This window comes from Takifugu flavidus, chromosome 9, assembly GCF_003711565.1.
Source record: "Takifugu flavidus isolate HTHZ2018 chromosome 9, ASM371156v2, whole genome shotgun sequence".
In the NCBI taxonomy this organism is placed as follows: domain Eukaryota; kingdom Metazoa; phylum Chordata; class Actinopteri; order Tetraodontiformes; family Tetraodontidae; genus Takifugu; species Takifugu flavidus.
In genome coordinates this window covers 15396533-15419548 of record NC_079528.1, presented here as the reverse complement: position 1 = coordinate 15419548, position 23016 = coordinate 15396533, and the positions used below count along the sequence as shown (strand labels likewise).

The window sequence follows — 23016 nt, the reverse complement described above, 5'->3', positions numbered from 1 at the left end:
CACTCTCCCTGCCTCTGCTCCACTCTACCTGCCAGCCACTCCCACCCTGTCAGCTCAACTCCACTCACCTGCAAGCACAGCTGCAGCTTATTCCCAATCAGCCCGGCTTATAAGCCTTCCCTGCACTCTCAGTCTTTGCCAGATTGTTCTTCTGCTTTGATGCGAGACTTTCCAGCGTTATTTCCCTGCTGGATTTCCCGTTATCGACCCTGCCTGTCTTTGTTCTACCTGCTTTCTGCCCCTGACTATGACTTCTGCCTCAGCGTTTCTGATTCCTGTCTGCTCACCTTGTTTTGACTTCTCCACCTGGCCCCAACTTCGCTGCTGCTCGTCCCCAGTCTACTCCGCTACATCGTCAGCCTCCTCTCCTGTAAGACCCTTTCTGTCACTCCTGCCCGCTGTCAGCAGAACTGCACGGATCCGAGGATTTACGTCCTTCCCCCTTGGTTCCGCATTCCGGCTCTGCTTGACCCACTCCCCGAGCCTGCAACCCATAGACTTTGTGCGGGCCCTGAGCCTGAAGAACGGACTATTTCCTGTGTTTCCTTGTCTGCCTGAGTTCCTGTTTGCCCGTGTGCTAATAAGTCATTACCACGGTCTTTCCACGGTTTTCCAGAGTGCTGCTTTTGGGTCCTAATCGCACCCGTCACAAAAGCACAAATTGGAGAAACTAACATCACAATTAAATGTGGACTATTAAATATTAGATATATTTGGGCAAATCCCTGTTCGTGCACGACCTGATAGTGGATCATCACATTGATTTATTTTATTCTGAGACCTTGCTTCAGGAGGAGTATGTTAGCTTAATCCTTAATAATAAAGAATGCTTAATCATAAATGTAAAAGTGATCAAAGAATGATGTGACAGGAGTGGATTCTGAGGGAACACCGACATGTTTTACCTCAACACCGCAAGTCAGAACTAGATCAAACGTGTGTTTAAAGCTATGAGCTGGTTAATCTATCTGTTGAAGGAAACCAACTGACTTAAGTAATGAAATGAAGCCATTTCTAAAGTTGTCATTTACAATGTCTACATGGATATTAAAGTTTCCAATAATAATGACTTTATTTGTTCTGAGGACCAAGTCAGATAAGAAATCAGAACTCTGACAGGAACTCTGAATGTGGCCCCGCAGGGGGGCGATAAACAACTACAAATAAAAGTGGCTTTTCTGTCTTCCGGTTCAGATGGATGATGCCAAGAGTCAGGCTTTCAAATGAGCTGGAGCTGTGTTTGGGTCTAGGATTAATTAATAACTTGGAGCGATGGATTGCTTCCACTCCCCCTCCTCGACCAGTAGCACAAGGAATATGATAATTAAGATGGGTAGGAGGAGTAGATTAATTTAAGCTAACATACTCCTCCTCCTGAAGCCAGGTCTCAGTAAGACAAAATAAATCAATGTGATGATCCGCTATCAGGTCGTGCACTAACAGGGATTTACACCAAAGAGATCTAATATGTAACAGTCCACACTTAATTGTGATATTAGTTTCTCCAACTTGTGCTTTGGTATTAATTTTATTAAGATTATGGTGATTGACTGCTCCCTTTCTCTGCGCTTGATGAACTTTTAACCCTAGAACACACACTACCTCTATAGTGTTAAATATGTTATTGTTGGTGGATGAGGGTTCTAAGAAGCAGCAGCAAGGTGTGTAAGACTACAGCTCTGCATCCTGGTCTGGACCCTGGTTTTTCCAGGTCACTTTGGGTCTAATAAATTTGGCCGTTACTAGAAATGAGAGAGGCACCATCCCATGCGGGATAGACACTGTCTCTCCTAATCAGACCAGGTTTTCCCCAAAAAGTGCTCCAATTGTCTACAAAGGACACCTGGTTTTTGGGGCACCATCGTGACAGCCAGCGACAAAGTGACGACATCCGACTAAACATTTCATCGCTGGCCAAATTGGGGAGGGGGGCAAAGAATCCGACATCGTTTTTGCGTAGTTGCACACCGACTCTATTAATTTTGGTGACCTCCGACTAACGAAGTCCTTTGCTCCGACGTGAATAATAACTTTACTGAATTTGTTTACTTCTCGCCAGCAGCCACGGGAAGCGGTTGGTGGTGCACCTGTCCTCCCCCTTCTCTCTCGCTACCCAGCCACCCATCAGCAGGATTGTCCACCTTTTATGAGCCTGGTCCTGCTCAAGGTTTCTTCCTGTTAAAGGGGAGTTTTTCCTTGCCACTGTTGCTTCTTGGGGGTCAGGCCCTGGGATTTGGTAAAGCGCCTAGAAACAATCCTGATTATAACAGATGCAATTGATCGATCGATCAGCAGGAGGGTACCCGTACATGAGCCTGGTCCTGCTCAAGGTTTCTAACTGTTAAAGGGGAGTTTTTCCGTGCCACTGTTGCTTGTTGGGGGTCAGGCCCTGGGATTCTGGAAAGTGGCTAGAAACAATCTTGATTGTAATAGACGTTATATAAATAAAGGTTGATTGATTGATTGTAATGTAGTATCTGACCCGTTCTATGCAGGATTTATGTCTGTAAGGCCGCAATGTGTTTAACACTTAGCCTAAGCACCATATTAGGACATGCTCCACATGTGTGTCCGGTGTCTTCCTCCTTTATGTAAGAGGAGATGCTAAAAGATGACACTGGAGCCTGTGGGCCCCTGGTTGTCCTCCATATGAGGATGTGTAGCATGAAACATCTTCAAGTACTCCCTTTTTTGGTAATAACTGAACACCACACCATTGGGGTGGCCATATTGTATAGTGTGAGGTCATCAGTAAAGAATGTGTTTACTCGACTCTATAAGAAGGAGGTATCGAGGTAGACACCCCGGAGTTCTTCACCATCGGGACCTCGAAACCTCCCTCGGACAATCTGCAGTGTCCGATTGATACCTGACTGTTCTCTCCAATAAACATCTTTGATAACCAAGTCGGTGTCTGCGAAGATTCCTTCCTCATCAACACATCTCGGCAACCTCCAGGAGAAGATTCACAACAGTAACAAGCCAGATTTCAATCAAATCTGTGATTGGTGAATTCACATTTTAAAACGGATGTGTTCAGACTTCTCCTGGGCAGTTTGTGTGAGGAGCTGAGAGGCGCTGCCTGGCGTCACTCATTTCTGTCTCTGCTACACTTTAAAGTTTTTCTATGACAGTCTTGAACAGAATCTCACTAAAATGCACAAGCATATAGTTTAAATTGTCCTGGTTCCATTCAGCATTCAACTTAAAAAATGTGCAAATTTGATTCTTTCTGCTTTGCACATTCAGTTCAAGTGATTGTTTCAGCTTGATATGAACTCACATGAGTCCCACTTTCACTAAGCTGTAAGAAGAAGCCACAAAATAGAGTTAAAGAGATACTTATTGACGACTTCCAACTTGATGAGATGCTGTCAGAAAGTTCTGTGTTGATGGAGGAATTGATGGGCAGGTCTCCCATGTTTTGTAAATCCTAGAATTCCATTACATTTTCCCCTCTCAGATGAGTTCCACTGACCCTCCCTGTGCATCGTTTATCTAAGTATGTGCCTGGACTTTGTGTTTTTCCTGTTTTATTTTTGGACTTCATCCTTCATTGGCCCATTAAATCTTTATAAGTACACTGCCAAAGCCAGCACATTAAACGCCCTGATCATATTAATCTGACTGTCGTGCAAGCAGCTATAGAAGGAGCTGTGACAAAGCAGCGCAGAGACAGGAGGTGAGCTTTCCCACCGTGTAACTAAACTCGTCAGGGTGAGAGGATGTCAATTATGACTCAGAGTTCTCCTTCAAGAGTCAATAGGACTATGGTGAAAGTGAAAGACAATCACATTATGATGACATGAAACAGGGCTGAACTAGTCTCAAAAGCTGGACACGGGGAAATATTAACAGTTCTGAAGTACGTATATATCATCACAAGAGCGCTGACTGTGTAAGGTTAATCTAAAAACTAAACCAGTTCATTTCATGTCATGCATTTGGCAGGTGGGGCTTGCTGTGCACGATTGTCACATGGTTTAAATTCCAAATGATCTACAAGCAAATAATAAAATGTAAAAAATGGCCTCAGTGCTCTGATAATATCAATCCACATCACACGCATGCTCCATCAGCCTTCTACACAACCCCAACCAAAATATTGATATGGAAGAGCTGCCACTTGTGCACCCTGGCTGACTAGCTGGATTTGTGCTTGTTTCAGGGTGACAGCGCTGCGGAAAACACTCCTTTGATGTTTGTGCTCCAGTAATTCCTGACTCCAGATCCTTGTGTCATATTACTGCAGCAGCTGCCAAAAAGTGGCTTTGACCTCACAGCTTAGTGCTGCCTGCTGACTAGGCCCAGGAAAGAAGCAGAAGTATAAGGGAAAACACACCATACCCTCCCCCCACACGCACGCGCACACACACACACACACAGGCACACCCACACCCTTCTACATCAAATCCTCCAAACACACACATACACACACCCTCACAGACACACACATACCCACACCCTCCTACACCCAATCCTCCAAACACACACATACACACACATTCACAGACACCCACCCCCACAAACATACATACACACGCCCACACACAGGCTTCTTCTAGCTTGCAACTCCATTTTTTTGGCTGACATTTCACTGGTGTGACTGCAGATTAGTTGGTTTTGTACAAACAGATGAGGGAGACAAACATCACCTTCCATCACTTGTGCTACCAGAGCAGTCCCAAATGTGGGGGTTCCCTCTCCTGTAGGAGTGTGATGCCAACAACAACACTGAACCTTCTGTACAACTCAGCAGTGTCAGAGGTGAGCCACACACATCACCATGGGAAGCAGGGGGGGAAGCAGCACTCCAAGAATCTATTTATCCGAAAATGAATATATGAAATAAAGTAAAAATGAAAAAGAAAATGGGGGAAAAAGAAGAAAATGCAATACATTACAAGAAGCACTTCCCACTATAAATGGTTGTGTTCTGGCATAATATTAATTATACAACTTGTATCATGGTAGTCATATCACCACACATAAGGTCAAGTGTCACGTACATTCATGTATCATAGTGATGGGCAAATGATACCGAGGCTTCGGAGCTTGTGTCACTCTTCCCGAAGCGGAGTGATTCGAAACGCTGTGTTGGAGCTTGTATCAAAAAACCAGTGTCACGTGACCGATGGCGTTCGGAGCTTCGAACATCATCACTGTTTCGCTTCGCGCTTCATTGCTTCAAAATGTTTTGAAGCCTTTCGTTGGCTCAGTCTTTCAGTGTGTGTCATTGGCTCATGGAGTTTCAATGCATTCAGATCCAACGACAGCTGAACAGGTGCGACAGATTTGAGTGATTTGAAGGCATACCAGCTATATAAGATGCATTAGCGATTTGGAGAGTGAGAATTAGCACATTTTGGAAAGTTTAATGGCGAGTAACACGAATAAGCGACGTTTTAGAGTTTGGGATCATTTTGATCTCATAGAACCAAATAGGGTAATGCAGTTCATAGCATACATTTTATGTTTCCATAATTTAATTGTATTTTAAATGGGTCTCAAAATTACAATTGCTTGTAGGTGCGGTGCTTGCAGTGCACACAAGAGTTGTCTTTCAGCAACAACACATCATCTATGCTGAGACACTTGCGTGCTCGGCATGACGACAATCATGACCCTGCCAACACAGGAAATCCTGATGGTAAGCTAAATATATACATGAATATACTGTATATATGTATGTGTGTCTTTATTGGAGATGTTGTGTATTGTATTCATATAGCAACCATTCTCCCACAGTGTCCAGAAAACAAGCTGGATGAGGCCTTAGTGGACATGATCGTTAAGGGTTCCAAAATTTCATTAAAATCCTGGACCCATCATACTCCATTCCAAACCTCAAAACTGTAAAGGCAATGGTGGAAGCAAGGTACACTGTAGCCAAAGAGAAGGCATTGGCAGAAATTAAGCAGACTTCAGCTTTTAGTTTGACTGCTGACATGTGGACATCAGTCAACATGGATGCGTACCTTGGTGTCACTTGCCATTATGTGTCAGACAGCCTAGATCTGGCTTCTGTGCTTTTAGGTGTGCAGTAATTTCCTTTGGCCCACACTGCAGCTAATATTTCAGGTGCAATTGCAAATTTGATGACAGAGTGGGGAATCACTGAAAAAGTCTGTGGGATAGTTATTGATGGGGCTCACATTGTGGCAAGTGTAACTCTTAAATGTTAGACATATTTATTGCTTTGCCCACATGCTAAATATCGTTGTCAAAAAAAAAAATCACTCTGTCAGACGTCTGAGCTGGAGGACATGCGGAGTAGGGCCCGCAAAATGGTGGCACACTTAAAGTCCAGTTCCAAAGGAAAAGTTGTGTTCTATTCAAGCTAATATGGGCATGCCCCAAAAAAAGCTTGTTCAAGACGTTGAAACCAGATGGAACAGCAGTTATGCCATGCTCCATAGGCTTTATGAGCAGAGAGAACCTTTAGGGGCAGCCCTGGCATCACTTAGCACTGACTTAATGCCTTTCACTGCTGATGACTATGCAGCAATCAACCATTGCCTGACAGTTTTAAGGCCATTCTATCAGGCAACTGTTGAGCTTTCTGAGGAGAGTGTCAGAGTCAAAGGCAATTCCTTTAGCCAAAATGCTGAGACATGTCATTTCTGCTGAGTGTGCCCAAATGGCTCCTTGTATTGGTGCCACGCTTGCCAACCATTTGAAAAATAATTTAAATGAAATTCAGTGGCTTGGAAAAAGGTGAACTCCGTGTCTGTGGCAACCATCTTGGATCCACGATTTAAACAGGCCGGCTTTACGAATCCAAGCAATGCTCAGGCTGCTGTGGAAAGGCTGACACGAGAGTGTGCCAGTCTTATTGTTGCGTCGGCAGAAGATGTCCCACTGGAGACTGCAACAACATCTGCCAGTGCTAGTGAACAAAATCACAACTTGTGGGCTTTATTGGACAACTATGTAGAGTCTCAGCACCGCACTAGCAGCGCATCTGCCAACGCTGCAGTGGAGATCCAGAGGTATGCATGTCGATTGCTGTTGAAACATCTGCTTTTTTATTTTGTTAGTCATTCATTGTCTTACTGTCTGTGTCATAGATACTTGAAAGAACAAATTCTGACAAGAGCCAAGGATCCCTTGAAGTACTGGGTGGCACGAAAGACTTTATATCCGAAACTTTCATGCAAGTATCTGTGCATCCCATCATCATCTGTTCCCTGTGAAAGGATATTTTCCAAAGCTGGGGAGCTGGTCATCCAGAAGAGGAGCAGACTGAAGCCTGCAACAGTAGAGAAAATATTTCTCAATAAACCTGTGAGGACAAAACTTTTGTGCTTCTGTGAATAATCATTCCAAATCAAACATATGACAAACCATTATCTTTAAAGGTTTTCCTTAAACACTTCACACAAACACATTCAGTGTTTCTGAATTCAAACACCATGATCATTTGCAAAGTAGGAAGGATCTCTAATCCTGTTGGGGACTTTTGGTACAGTAAATAAATCTCAAAGTGTTCAATAAACCCTGAACCAACACTGAACCCTTAATATAATTTGCATTTATTCTTTAGGTTAATCTCGAATGTGTTTGAGTAAGGGGGAGAGTATCTGCATATTTTATTGTAATGACGATATAATCATTATTTGGTATGAATGAACAAAACACCTGGATGACCACACAATGAACTTTTATTGGTGTCATGGGATTGAAACTGTGTCAGTGCTTCAGTTGTGCTCTTATAGGTTGCTATGGCTTCAGTTGTCCACCAGATGTCACCATCACTGAAGTCTCGAAGCTTTGAATCTTTTTCGACACAATAGTTAGGAAAGCCTCAGTTCTTCGTGAGGCTTCACTTGGCCACCCCTAATGTATTACCACTTGTAGTTACCACTGATGGTGTACAAATTCACAACAAAAGAAAAGGAGATGCGACAGAGTTGGAATAGGCAGACTCAGCATTAGTGTCCCCAAAACAAGTAACATAGCGGCATCACCAGCAGCCTGTGATATCAGGGACCCGTAATGTTTTGACGGTAGTTGCTCCTACGATTAAAACCTGCATCCCAGGTCAATGCTAATGTTTCAGAGGCACTGCATTTATCAACTAGCTAGCATTTTTCATGAAAAACATTTTGCCATTTATTTATTGTGAGCTGGTTTAACAAATGGAGTATTTTGTATCACGGACCAGACGAGAACCCAAATGCGACACCAGAGTTTGAACACCGCTTTATTGTCGGAAACAGACAACAGACAGGATTCACCGGGGAGCCAGCAGAATAGAATAGTCGGGGACGGGCAAGGTCGAGATCGGGCAGAAGGCAGACAGAATTTACCAGGGAGCAGGCAAAACAGAATAGTCAGGACAGGCAAGGTCGGAACCGGGCAAAGAGGAAACCGCTGGGAAGTCATCTGAACACGAATAACGATCTGGCAGGGAGCAGGTGTGCTGCCGGGGACTAAAAAGGGGGCTAATTAGTGTCCTGATGCACAACAGGTGCGCGGGGCGAAGCGACTCACGGGCATGATTGCCCGCAGCTGTGACAATTTTGAGGGTGTTGATCGCGTTGTTAGTTTCAGCTGTGTTTGAGCAGTGAGGAAGAGCTCTAATTACTGAAGAGAATGTATGGTTAGACAGCTTAGGAGGCTTTACAAACAGACACATTTTAGAAACATGAAAATCCTGAGCTTCTTGCTTACGGCCCGACTACCCTGAGAATGCAATGTCTGATCTCAGAAGCTAAGCATAAGAATAATCTTTTAAAATTAAAACCAAAGCACAAATTGGAGAAACTAACATCACAATTAAATGTGGACTATTAAATATTAGATCTCTTTTGTGTAAATCCCTGTTAGTCTTACTGAAACTTGGGAGGAGGAGGAGGAGGAGGTTAGGTAAGCGAGTGACAGCCTGTAACAACAGCTCCCGCTCACTTTCGAGCTTTTCTTTCCTTTTTTTTTCTCTGCACCTACTACTTTTGTTTTTGTGCGTTCGGTTTGTTTTCATTTATCTTCATCATGTACGTAAGACTTGTGGAGTTTGCACTGGTGGCTCTACTTGTTTTTTCACTTTTCAATACCGTGTCCGGAGACCCATCGCAGAGCCGCAGCTCGTTTGTTTACAGCAGGGACCAGCTGTTCACCCTGCGGAGCTCTGTGGCGCTGCCCAAGGAGCGACCCGATGTGCCCCCCGAGCTGAGGAGGAGGAAACGGGGACGCCGCGCCGGGGTCGAGCGCCGTGCCAGGAGGAGACGCTATCGGATCGTCCTGCCCTCCATCATCATGGGGAACGTCAGATCTCTCCCTAACAAGATGGATGAGCTGGCAGCGCTGACCCGGCATCACCGGGAGTACCAGGAGTGCAGCCTGCTGCTGTTCACGGAGACCTGACTAACGGCTGCACAACTCAGCGGATTTACTCTTCCACAGGCAGACAGGAGCAGGGAGAGTGGTAAGAGGAAGGGAGGAGGACTGGCAGTGTTTGTGAACAATAGATGGTGTAACCCTGGGCACATCACTATCAAAGAGCAGCACTGCTGTAAGGACATCGAACTGTTAGCCATTAGCATGAGGCCTCACTACCTGTCGAGGGAATTCACACATGCCCTTGCTGTGGTTGTGTACTTCCCCCTCTGCTAATGCTGATGCAGCCTGTGATGTCCTGCTCTCAGCAGTGAGCAGGCTGCAGACACAACACCCTGACGCCCTCCTCCCCATCTCTGGATACTTCAATCATGCCTCTCCATCATCTTCTCTGCCCAAATTCACCCAGTATGTCACATGCCACACCAGGGACAATAAAACACTGGAACTCTTCTATGCCAACACCAAGGAGGCATACCACTCTCTCCCACTCCCTCCCCTGGGCCGTGCTGACCACAACCTTGCACACCTCCAGCCTGTGTACAAACCTCTTGTGCAGAGGCAGCCTGCTGTCACCCCCACAGTGAAGAAATGATCCGAAGAAGCCGAGGAGGCCCTGAAAGACTGTTTCAACACAACCCTGTGGGATGTATTCAGCGACGCCCATGGAGGACATTGACAACCTCACCCACTGCATCACGGACTATATTAACTTCTGTGTGGAGAACACCATACCCACCAGTACTGTACGGAGCTTCTCCAACAGCAAGCCCTGGATCACCCCAGACATAAAGGCCCTCCTGAAGGAGAAGACGAGGGCTTTTGTGTCTGGAGACAAGGAAGAGCTTAAGTCTGTGCAGAGGGAACTGAGGAGGAAGATCAGACAGGAGAAGGACAACTACAGGAGGAAGATGGAAAACCAGCTGCAACAGAACAACATCTGTGGGGTCTGGAAGGGACTGAAGACCATCTCGGGCTTCAAGGAGCAGAAGTCCCAACCTGTGGGTGACCAGGGGTGGGCTAATGACCTGATCTTGTTTTTCAATAGATTTGATCAGGTATCCACCCCTCCCCCAGCCCTGTCTCCTCTACTGCTACCCCCATCACTGTCTGTGCCCCCAATCGACTGTTCCTCCTGTCCCCCCCTCCCCCTCTCTCATGACCTTCAGCTCACACATTCCTGACACTTCACACTCTGGCCCATGCCCATGCCCACCCCCCCCCCCACCCCCACCAACACCTCCCTGCTCCAGCCTGTCCCTCACACCACACCAGATGAGGAAGGCCCTGAAGAAGAACAAGGCCAGGAAAGCGATGGGTCCGGATGGCATCAACTCCAGGCTCCTGAAGTCCTGTGCAGACCAGCTGTGTGGGATCTTCAGTTACACGTTCAACCTGAGCGTGAAGCTGGGGAGAGTGCCACAGGTGTGGAAGACGTCCTGCATCGTCCCAGTGCCGAAGACACCGCACCCTAAGGAGCTCAACAGCTACAGGCCGGTAGCTCTGACGTCTCATCTGATGAAGATGCTGGAGAGACTCATCCTCGCCCACCTGCGCCCACTGGTGAGCTCCTTCATGGACCCGTTGCAGTTCGCCTACCAGCCGAGCATCGGGGTGGACGATGCCGTCATCTACCTCCTCCACACCTCCCTCACTCACCTGGAGAAGGCTGGAAGCACTGTGAGGATCATGTTTTTTGATTTCTGCAGTGCAATCAACACCATCCAGCCCAGGCTGCTGGGGGACAAACTGCAGGTAGCTGGAGTGGAACACCACCTCACAACATGGATACTGGACTACGTCACACAAAGACCACAGTTTGTGAGGGTGAAGGGCTCGAGTCAGATCGACTTCTCTGCAACACTGGTGTCCCGCAGGGAACAGTTCTGGCTCCTTTCCTGTTCACCCTCTACACCGCGGACTTTTCACACAGTACGTCTTCATGTCACCTCCAGAAGTTCTCTGACGACTCTGCTGTTGTCGGCCTCATCACTGATGGGGATGATATGGAGTACAGAGGACTTGTTCAGGACTTTGTAGACCGGAGCCTGTGGAACAACCTCCAGATCAACACTAGCAAAACCAAGGAGCTGGTGGTGGATTTCAGCAGGTGTAACAACCCCACGCCTGCACCAGTGAACATCCTGGGAACGGATGTTGACGTGGTGGAGTCCTACAAGTACCTGGGTGTTCACTTAAACAATAACCTGGACTAGACACACAACACAGACGCCCTTGTCAAGAAGGGAAATAGCAGACTGTTCCTGCTCAGGAGGCTGAGGTCTTTTGGAGTGCAGGGACCACTCCTGAGGACTTTCTATGACTCTGTAGTGGGATCAGCCCTCTTCTATGGGATTGTCTGCTGGTCCAGTAGCATCACGGACAGGGACAGAAAGAGGATGGACAGACTGGTAAGGAGGGCCAGCTCTGTCCTGGGAAGTCCCCTGGACTCGGTGGAGGTGGTGGGAAATGGGAGGATGATGGCTAAGCTGTCATCCATGTTGAACAACACGTCCCACCCCCTACAGGACACCCTGACAGCACTGGGCAGCTCCTTCAGTGAGCGGCTGCTCCACCCTCGCTGTGCGAAGGAGAGGTATCGCAGATCTTTCCTGCCGGCTGCTGTCAGACTGCACAATAAAAATAACGCCTGCTAGCACAATCTGAATATTATATATTCTGATATGTACATTGTATTCACCCTCTGTACTATGTACAGGTATACAGGGGCCGAGTATCCATTTACCTGGATTATTGTAAATATACATCCTCTTTGTATATTCCAAATTCTATTCTATTTTATCTTATTTTTCTCTGCGTGCTCTTGCTGTTGTTGCACAGTAAATTTCTCCGTGTGGGACAATAAAGGACCTGAATCAGAATCTGAATCTGAATCTTTGCTTAAACAGATCTACTCCTCCTACCAATCTTAATTACCATATTCCTCGTGGGACTGGTCGAGGAGGGGGAGTGGCAGCAATCTATCGCTCCAAGTTATTAATTAATCCTAGACTAAAACATGGTTCCAGTTTATTTGAAAGCCTGACTCTTGGCATCATCCATCTGAACTGGAAGGCAGAAAAGCCACTTTTGTTTGTAGTTGTATATCACCCCCCTGCTGGGCCACATTCAGATTTCCTGTATGAGTTTTCTGACTTCTTATTTGACGTAGTCCTCAGAACAGATAAAATCTTTATTATTGGAGACTTTATTATACATGTAGATATTGTAAATGACAGCTTTATAAAGGGCTTTATTTCATTACTGGAGTCAGTTGGTTTCCTTCAACAGATAAATCAACCAGCTCACAGCTTCAACCACACCCTTGATCTACAGTGCCTTGCGAAAGTATTCGGCCCCCTTGAACCTTGCAACCTTTCGCCACATTTCAGGCTTCAAACATAAAGATATCAAATTTTAATTTTTTGTCAAGAAACAAGTGGGACACAATCGTGAAGTGGAATGAAATTTATTGAATAATTTAAACTTTTTTAACAAATAAAAAACTGAAAAGTGGGGCGTGCAATATTATTCGGCCCCCTTGCGTTAATACTTTGTAGCGCCACCTTTTGCTCCAATTACAGCTGCAAGTCGCTTGGGGATATGTTTCTATCAGTTTTGCACATCGAGAGACTGAAATTCTTGCCCATTCTTCCTTGCAAAATAGCTCAAGCTCAGTGAGGTTGGATGGAGAGCGTTTGTGAACAGCAGTCTTCAGCTCTTTCCACAGATTCTCGATTGGATTCAGGTCTGGACTTTGACTTGGTCATTCTAACACCTGGATACGTTTATTTGTGAACCATTCCATTGTAGATTTGGCTTTATGTTTTGGATCATTGTCCTGTTGGAAGATAAATCTCCGTCCCAGTCTCAGGTCTTGTGCAGACTCCAACAGGTTTTCTTCCAGAATGGTCCTGTATTTGGCTCCATCCATCTTCCCATCAATTTTAACCATCTTCCCTGTCCCTGCTGAAGAAAAGCAGGCCCAAAGCATGATGCTGCCACCACCATGTTTGACAGTGGGGATGGTGTGTTCAGGGTGATGAGCTGTGTTGCTTTTACGCCAAACATATTGTTTTGCATTGTGGCCAAAAAGCTCGAAGGAGGTTTAAAAATTCTCTGGACACTGGGTCCGAGGCGTTGTTGAGGTGTAGATTAAAATCACCAGTTATTAAAATCCTATTGTATTTAGCATAAATGATTGATAAAAATTCTGAGAATTGGCTGATAAAAGAGGTGGAGTATTGGGGTGGTCTGTAAACTGTTATGCTTAAAATCGGAGGGCTGCTAAAAACAAACGCATGATGCTCAAATGATGGAAACGTATTAAAAGAGACCTCGCGTGAAGACATTTCGGTCCTTGTTATTGAGGCGGTTCCACCTCCTTTCCTACCCCCCCTTGTAGAAAATAAAAAGTTAAAATCTGGGGGGCAAGCCTCTGTGAGAACAGCAGGTGCATCAGTGCCAAGCCATGTCTCAGTAAGGAGAATACCATCAAGGTTTTTGTCTAAAATTAAATCGTTTATTATAAAAGATTTGTTTAAAAGAGAGCGCACGTTCAGCACGGCCATCTTTATGTCTGCGCCGGACGTGCGCTCATCATGTCTTTTTATAGGAATAATAAAAGCACTGTCACGTCTGGGAACAGTCCTGGGTTTCTGTCTGTATGAAGTGATGGTGTCAATGGAGTGAGTGATCTGTGATGTTGATGGCAGACATGGGAGTAGTGGTGGAGGGGCATGTATGGTGGGGCGTGCGGGGGGTGAGCCTATATGTGAGTGTGAGTGGGGGGCAGAGTGTTGGTGTGCATGTGTTCTAACCAATAGTCAGGAGGTGGATGTTGCGCAGGAACGGACAGTCAAGTCAATGTTCAAAGATAGAAGCCGGGACCCCGCGTGGTTTAGGTGAAGGCCGTCCCGTTTAAAAAGATGGGGTCTGTTTCAGCGAGTGAGTATTGCGTCACTTCCTGTCTCTTCTATCGTTCGTTGGTTGCATTGTGCACGGGGTGCCGTATTCACTTAATATTGAACACTTGGTGTGTTGTATTCACTTAATATTGAACACTTGGTGTGTTGTATTCACTTTACTTAAAATTTTGAACACTTGAGACATTCTAGTCACCTGATATCAACAGTAAGAAACAACCCATATTAAACAAATACAGGGCTTCGCCGATCACTAGCGCTAGCATGGCCTCACCGTCTGTTTCACCCGGTGTCTTTGTCTGTTCAGAGTGTGAAATGTTTAGTTACTCCTCTGCCTCCCTTAGTGAAGGGAATAGGTGCAAGAAGTGTAGTTTATTTATGGCTATGGAGGCGAGACTTAGCGAGCTTGAGACGCGGTTCCGCAGCTTGGAGTTAGCTGGAGTTGCGTCATGTAGCCAGGGTAAGCTAGCTGCTGCGGAGCCGCCTAGCGTAGCTACAGCTAGCGGTCCCCCGGCAGCAGCCGAGCAGCCGGCTAGCCAGGGCGGCTGGGTGACGGTTCGTAGGAAGCGTAGCCCAAAACAAAGGCCCACGGTGCCCCACCACCCGCTTCCCGTGGCTAACCGCTTTTCCCCACTCGGCGACACACCCGCCGAGAAACCGACCCTGGTCATTGGCGACTCTGTTTTGCGCTACGTGAAGCCGACTCCAGCGACCATAGTTAAGTGCATTCCGGGGGCCAGAGCGGGTGACATAGAAGCAAATTTATGGCTGCTGGCGAGACGTAATCGTAAATTTGGTAAAGTTATTATTCACGTCGGAGCCAACGACACCCGGCTTCGTCAGTCGGAGGTCACTAAAATTAACTTGAAGTCGGTGTGTAACTACGCAAAAACGATGTCGGACTCCGTAGCATTCTCTGGTCCCCTCCCCAATCTGGCCAGCGATGAGATGTTTAGCCGCATGTCATCGCTTCGTCGCTGGCTGTCACGGTGGTGCCCCGATAACCAGGTGGCCTTTATAGACAATTGGAGCACCTTCTGGGGAAAACCTGGTCTGATTAGGAGAGACGGTGTCCATCCCACTCGAGATGGCGCTTCTCTCATTTCTAGTAATCTGGCTAATTTTATTAGACCCAAAGTGACCTGACAATCCAGGGTCCAGACCAGGACGCAGAGTTGTGGTCTTACACACCTCTCTGCTGCTTCCTTAGAACCCTCATCCACCAACAATAACATATTTAACACTATAGAGGTAGTCTCTGTTCCACGGTTAAAAGTTCACCAAGCACAGAGCAGGGGAGCGGTCAATCACCAAAATCTTATTAAAATTAATACTGAAGCACAAGTTGGAGAAACAAATATCACAATTAAGTGTGGACTGTTAAATATTAGATCTCTTTTGTGTAAATCCCTGTTAGTGCACGACCTGATAGCGGATCATCACATTGATTTATTTTGTCTTACTGAGACCTGGCTTCAGGAGGAGGAGTATGTGAGCTTAAATGAATCTACTCCTCCTACCCATCTTAATTATCATATTCCACGGGTTACTGGTCGAGGAGGGGGAGTGGCAGCAATCTATCACTCCACGTTATTAATTAATCCCAGACCAAAACATAGCTTCAGTTCATTTGAAAGCCTGACTCTTGGCATCACTCATCTGAACTGGAGGACAGAAAAGCCACTTCTGTTTGCAGTTGTATATCAGCCCCCTGCTGGGCCACATTCAGAGTTCCTGTCTGAGTTCTCTGACTTCTTATCTGACTTGGTCCTTAGAACGGAAAAAGTCATTATCATTGGAGACTTTAACATCCATATGGACGTTATAAACGACAGCTTTAGAAATGGCTTCATTTCATTACTTGAGTCAGTTGGTTTCCTCCAGCAGATAAACCAACCAACTCACAGCTTTAACCACACCCTAGATCTAGTCCTGACTTATGGTGTTGAGGTAGAACATGTGTCAGTGTTCCCTCGGAACCCAGTCCTGTCAGACCACTCTTTGATCACTTTTACATTTATGATTAAGGATTCTTCTATGCTCAGAACAAAGTCTTACTATAGCAGATGTCTTTCAGATAATGCTGTAGCTAAGTTTAAGGAAGTGATCCCTGTGCTGATCCCAGGACCACCGTGTGTTTCCCCAGGGATCAATCATTATAATCTTAGCCCTGCTGAGGTTGACTCTATTGCTGAAGGTGCAGCAACCTCACTGAGAATCACGCTTGATTCTGTTGCCCCCCTGAAAAAGAAAATAGTAAATCAGAGGAGGTGTGCCCCCTGGTATAATTCACATATCAGGACCCTCAAGCAGAAAGTGCGAAGACTGGAAAGGAAGTGGCATTCTTGTAAGATAGACAGCTACCATGTAGCCTGGAAAGACTGTCTATTAGTTTACAAAAAGGCCCTTCGCAAGGCTAGAACAGCTTATTTTTCTTCTTTGATTGAGGAAAATAAGAACAACCCCAGGTTTCTCTTCAGCACTGTGGCCAAATTAACCAAGAGTCACAGTGTTTTAGATCCACGTATCCCTTCTTCCCTTAGTGGTGAAGACTTCATGAGCTTCTTCACTGATAAAGTTCTAGCTATCAGAGAGAAAGCTAACCAGGCCATCCCTACAACTGGACCATCACCAGATGTGCCGACTGTGGGAACATGCAGGGTCTCCAACGAGCCCTTAAGCTCCTTCAGCCCTATATATTTTTCTGAGGCGTCATCGCTAATTCAGAAATCCAAGACCACTACGTGTCTTTTAGATCCCATCCCAACACACCTGTTGAAGGATGTTCTACCACTGATAGGCAGTTCTATCCTGGACCAGATCAATGGTTCTTTAGTGTCAGGTTATGTACCCCGGTCCTACAAGGTGGCAGTGATTAAGCCGTTGCTTAAAAAACCATCACTGGATCCTGATGTCTTGGCAAATTATAGGCCAATATCCAACCTTCCTTTTATCTCTAAAGTTCTAGAGAAGGTGGTGGTGACTCAGTTACTGGAGCACCTGCAGAGGAACAGCCTGTTTGAGATGTTTCAGTCAGGCTTTAGAGCTCATCACAGCACAGAAACAGCACTTCTTAAAGTCACTAATGATCTTCTCATAGCTTCCGATCATGGACTGGTCTCTATGCTGGTTCTGCTGGACCTCAGTGCTGCTTTTGATACAGTTGATCACAGCATCCTGTTACAGAGACTGGAACATGTGATTGGGATTAAAGGGACAGCACTAGACTGGTTTAGATCATACTTATCTGATAGATACCAGTTTGCCCATGTCCACGGCGTTCCCTCCTCATACAGTAGGGTTAGCCATGGAGTTCCTCAAGGTTCCGTACTCGGACCAATCCTCTTCACATTGTACATGCTTCCCTTAGGGAACATTATTCGGCAGCATGGGATAAATTTTCATTGTTATGCTGATGACACTCAGCTCTATTTATCCATGAAACCCGAGGAGACAGAGAAGTTAGTGAAGCTCCAGACCTGTCTTAAAGATATAAAGTCCTGGATGTCTTCAAATTTCCTCCTCCTTAACCCAGGAAAAACTGAGGTCATGGTGTTTGGTCCTGAACCTCTCAGGGATAGATTAGATCACATGATCACTCTAGATGGTATCTCATTAACATCTAGTCTCTCTGTGAGGAATCTAGGAGTAACTTTTGATCAAAATCTCTCCTTCAACTCACACATTAAATTAGTCTCTAGAAGTGCCTTTTTTCACTTGAGGAACATCTCAAAGATCAGGAAGCTACTGATGCAGCCTGATGCTGAAAAGTTAGTCCATGCATTTGTTACTTCCAGGCTGGACTACTGTAACTCCTTATTATCAGGGTGTCCAAACAACTCTTTAAGAAGCCTCCAGTTGATCCAAAATGCTGCAGCCAGAGTTCTGACAGGTATTGACAAAAGAGATCACATAAGTCCTGTAATGGCGTCGCTTCATTGGCTGCCCGTTAAATTTAGAATAACTTTTAAAACCCTTCTTCTGACCTACAAGGTCCTCAGAGGCCTAGCTCCATCCTACCTGGAGGAGCTAGTGATACCCTATCAGCCCAATAGACCGCTCCGCTCTCAGAATGCTGGTCTACTTGTGGTTCCCAGAGTTTCTAGGAGTAGAATGGGGGGCCGAGCATTTAGCTACCAGGCCCCCCTGCTTTGGAACCAGCTCCCTGTCCAGGTACGGGAGGCTGACTCCATCGCTACTTTTAAGATCAGACTCAAAACCTACCTCTTTGAAAAAGCTTACTGTTACTAATTCAGTAGTTCCAGTTACTATCATAGACAGACAAATTATCATACTTAGGGGGTCGTCTAATCATTAGGTCACATTCTAGCTATGCTGTTATAGGCCAAGGCTGCCGGGGTCCGGAAACATGATCACCTGACAGGCCTCTGTCACTCCACTGGGTCATGGTTTCCTCTCCTTTCCTCTCCTTTCCTCTCCTCATCAAGCAGACTAGTTATGCTGATTCTTGTGTAGTTTTTCTGCTTCTCCCCCCCCCCCCCCCCCCTATCTATTTGCAGGTATCACTGCCATCGGAGCTGCATAATGACCGCCGGCCCCGTTGAAGTGATTGTGCATATTTTTTGTGTGTGTTTCTGTGCTCTGTGCCTCTCCTCTCCTCTCCTCTCTCTCTCCTCTCCTCTCCTTCTCCTTTTCCTCTCCCTCTCCTCTTCTTTCCTCTCCTCTTTCCCCTCCTCCTCCTTCTCCTCTCCTCTACCTCCCCTTCACTCTACCTCTCCTCTCCTCTACCCCTCTCCTCTCCTACCTATCCTATCCTCTACCTGTCCTCCCTCCTCTCCTCTCTCTTTACCCAGCCGGCCATCAGCAGGAGGGTCCCCCTACATGAGCCTGGTCCTGCTCAAGGTTTCTTCCTGTTAAAGGGGAGTTTTTCCTTGCCACTGTTGCTTGTCTGGGGTCAGGCCTTGGGATTCTGGAAAGCGCCTTGAAACAATTTTGATTGTATAAGACGCTATATAAATAAAGATTGATTTGATTTGATTTGTTTAAAAAGGCAGCAAAACTGTCAACGAAGGGGATACTGTTGCCCAAGCAGTACCCCTTCAGCCACAGGTGCAGCTGGCGGAGGCGGCTGGTGACGACGTCACCGTAGCGAGGTGGGGGAAGCGGGCCGGAGATAATTAGCCGCTTCCCCGTGTCCAGCAGACGGTCCACCAGGGAGATGAAGTCCTGCTTCAGAACCTCCGACTGCTGAAATTTGAGATCATTGATGCCGGCTTCCAGAACCAGCGTGGAGGCCGAGGGGTGCTGTGCACTCAGCTGCAGGGCCGAGGATGTAACCTCCGCAACACGGGCACCGGGATGACAGAAGGTCCGGCCGTCGTGCACCGCCACGTGCCTGACCATTGAGGTCCCGACCACCAGCAGCGCGGGGGTGCGCTGCACCTGAGTGGCCGCCTCTGATCGTCTGGAGGTGCGGCGGTGGCGGCGAGGAGCCTGGGGATGGTGGCGCCGGGTCGTGGTTGCTCCTGACCAGGATGGTAGCGGAGAGCCAGGTCGAGCGGGCTGACCCTGGTTCCTCATCTGGTGAGAGCCAGCTGGACGGACAGGACCAGGAGGCGAGCTGGAACAAGCGCCCACGGGAGGGAAGTCCTGCAGGCTTAGGATATCGTACCTGTTATCCAGTGGCAGATACGGGGACGGAGGAGGAGGAGACGGACGGGCCCTAGCGCCCCTGGCCACCACCGACCAGGGTTCCCTTGGTTTGAGCGGTGTTGAGCTCACTATGGCTCCTGCTCCGTCCCTGGCGATGAAACCCTGCGACTCCGTAGGGCAGAGGAAGGAGGTGGAATGAGCCGCTCCTTTGGGCATGGCTCCCTGGCGGTGCCGGCGGGACCCCGCCGGTGCTGTAGCTGGAATTTCAGCGTTGATGGACCCGGTCCATGGCAAGGTGGTGTCATTCGTGGCCGTCGTGCTCCGGTCACCAGTGCCGGATGCCTTCAGGAGGGCGATTTGTTTCGCCTGAGACATAGCAACAGTGGAGAGGTCCAGCAGGTCGACCCGCAGACCCTGTCCCTCGGACCTCAAACGGGCGATGTGTTTCTCCTGGGTCGAGGCGACAGCAGATGACTCAAGTATGAATTTGTCCCTCTCCTTGAGTTCGGACTGGAGCCCGGAGATGCTCTCCCTCAGTTTGGAGAACATGGGGAGGCAGGACTCACACACCGCCATCATGCCCGCAGCCTGAGCTGGGGGACAGCCGCACTAGGCACCGTGCCAGCACACGGAGGTGAGCCCAGGTTAGCACCGTGGCTAAAAACAAGCCGGCGCTAGCAGCGGGCAGGTGACTCCGCGAGATCGATAAAACTTAAAAAATTTTAAGATCCTCCGCACCGATGTCTGCTCTTCAAAGTGTCTGTGTTCCGTGTAAAATCGTAACTCACGGTCTGATGATCTCTGATGTTCCTCCTGTCGGACGCGATGTTAGCAATCCGTCCGGTTAGCAATCCGTCCGGTTAGCAAACCGTCCGGTTCAGTCCAAACAATCAATGACAAAGTCCAATAAAAAGACGACTTTCATCCAAAAGTCCGTCCTAATTCATATCGCAGGAAATCCAACTTGATGTGTATGGACCAGTGTTCAAACCGACATTAATTTCTGTTTTATTACAAGAACATTGATCATCAGCATAAGCGCGTGTGTTAACACCGTCTACTTCCCTCTCAACCTTCAACCTACAATGCAATACTGAACTATAGAATGAAACCAAAAATCAAATCCTGTTTTAAAGCCCAAAATTTGTTTAAAACAATAATTTTAATATAGTAATACAAGGTTGGAAACCTACTGAAGGCGCAGGAGTCTTTCTCCGAGAGAAGAACATTGTTATGGGTAGTTGTTGGCGCTCTTTCTTTTTCTGAGCAAGAAGATTTTTATAAACGGATATGCCACCTTCGATTATATTTGAGAACTGCAATGAACGACTCGCAAAAAAAATCCGTGAAGCAGCGAAGCTGTGAAAGATGAAACGCGATATAGCGAGGGATCACTGTATCTCTAAAATTCTTGAAAAGGTTACTGGAGCACCTCAAATCAAATCAAATCAATCTTTATTTATATAGCGTCTTTTACAATCAAAATTGTTTCAAGGTGCTTTCCAGAATCCCAGGGCCTAACCCCAGACAAGCAACAGTGGCAAGGAAAAACTCCCCTTTAGCAGGACCAGGCTCATGTAGGGGGACCCTCCTGCTGATTGCCGGCTGGGTAGAGAGAGATCAGAAGGGGGAGCACAGGTAGAGGAGAGAATAGGTAGAGAACATAGAAATTAGATTAATTAAAATAAGCTGCTGGTAGAGTTGGATAGAGAGAGAGGAGAGGGGGAGGAGAGGAGAGGAGAGAGAGAGAGGAGAGGAGAGGAGAGGAGAGGAGAGGACAGGAGAGGACGGGCACAGAGCAAAGAAACACATACAAAATACACTATTTATACAGCGGGTCAGCGGGGCCAGAGGTCATCTTGCAGCTCCGAAGGCGGCGATACCTGTAAATGAATGGGGGGGGGGGAGAAGCAGAAAAACTACACAAGAATCAGCATAACTAGTCTGCTTGATGAGGAGGAGGAGGAAAGGAGAGGAGAGGAGAGGAAACCATGACCCAGTGGGGTGACAGAGGCCTGTCAGGTGATCATGTTTCCGGACCCCGGCAGCCTTGGCCTATAGCAGCATAAATAAGATGTTAACCTAATGAATAGACGACCCCCTAAGTATGATGATTTGCCTGTCTATGATAGTAATTGGAACTACAGAATTAGTAACAATGCACCTGCACCTGTACCTGTCGAGAAACAGCCTGTTTCAGTCAGGCTTTGGAGCTCACCACAGCACAGAAACAGCACTTACCGTATTTTCACGACTATAAGGCGCACCTAAAAGCCTAGAATTTTCTAAAAAATCTACGGTGCGCCTTTTAACCCGGAGCGCCTTTTGTATGGATTACGGTAATATTGGTTAATCGCGGCTACCGTAGTCAGTAGGCGTGGCCGAGGTAACAGCAGTAAATTCAGTCCCAAACCATTTCTGTCTGTAAAGACCCCAAAATGGCTCCTTGCAAGAGACGCGCTTACGACGCAGAGTTCAAACTGAAGGCTATCAGTCACGCAGTTGAACACGGAAATAGAGCAGCGGCAAGAGAATTTAACGTGAACGAATCAATGGTGAATCAATGGTGCGGAAGTGGAGGAAGCAACAAGACGACCTGCGCCAGGTAAAGAAGACTCAACGGAGCTTCCGAGGAAACAAAGCAAGAAGTGGATTAACAAAGGAACTCCAGCCGCTAGATATTGGTGTCAACAGGGCATTCAAAGCTAGACTGCGAACTGCGTGGGAGCGGTGGATGACGAACGGCGAACACACGTTCACCAAGACGGGGAGATGGCGCCGAGCGTCATACGTCACTATCGGCCAGTGGATCGTAAATGCCTGGGCATCGACCGTGGTCCGAGCTTTCAGGAAGGCAGGGATTGTCACTGAAATGCCAGACAACACCAGCGACACCTGATGACGACTTTGACGAGACGGAGCCGGCCATGTTGGACGCCGTATTCGCACAACTGTTCAATTCGGACACCGAAGAAGAAGAATTCGAGGGATTCCTGGATGAGGAATGAACTGATAAAGTGAGCTTTACGTGTTTCTTTTGTGTGTTTACAACTTAACAAGGCTGGTCATACTGTGAATATGGACATTACCGTTTGAACAACGTTGTTATATTGCTATTGTTATATTGCTATCGCTTTGC

The 23016-nt window shown here is 46.9% G+C and overlaps 1 protein-coding gene and 1 long non-coding RNA gene across 3 annotated transcripts in view; one reads left to right on the top strand and one right to left on the bottom strand.

Annotated features, from left to right (window-relative positions):
- Positions 1-23016, bottom strand: part of LOC130531845 (uncharacterized) — a 447745-nt gene that overhangs the window by 85643 nt on the left and 339086 nt on the right. The window lies entirely within an intron of this gene.
- On the top strand, positions 3300-7511 carry LOC130531852 (uncharacterized). Of its 2 annotated transcripts, XR_008952220.1 has the most exons (4): positions 3300-5446; positions 5530-5650; positions 5749-6992; positions 7071-7511. It is a non-coding gene; the product is annotated as an uncharacterized LOC130531852 (long non-coding RNA). The 2 variants fall into 2 exon arrangements; XR_008952219.1 differs by having other exon boundaries at positions 3300-5650.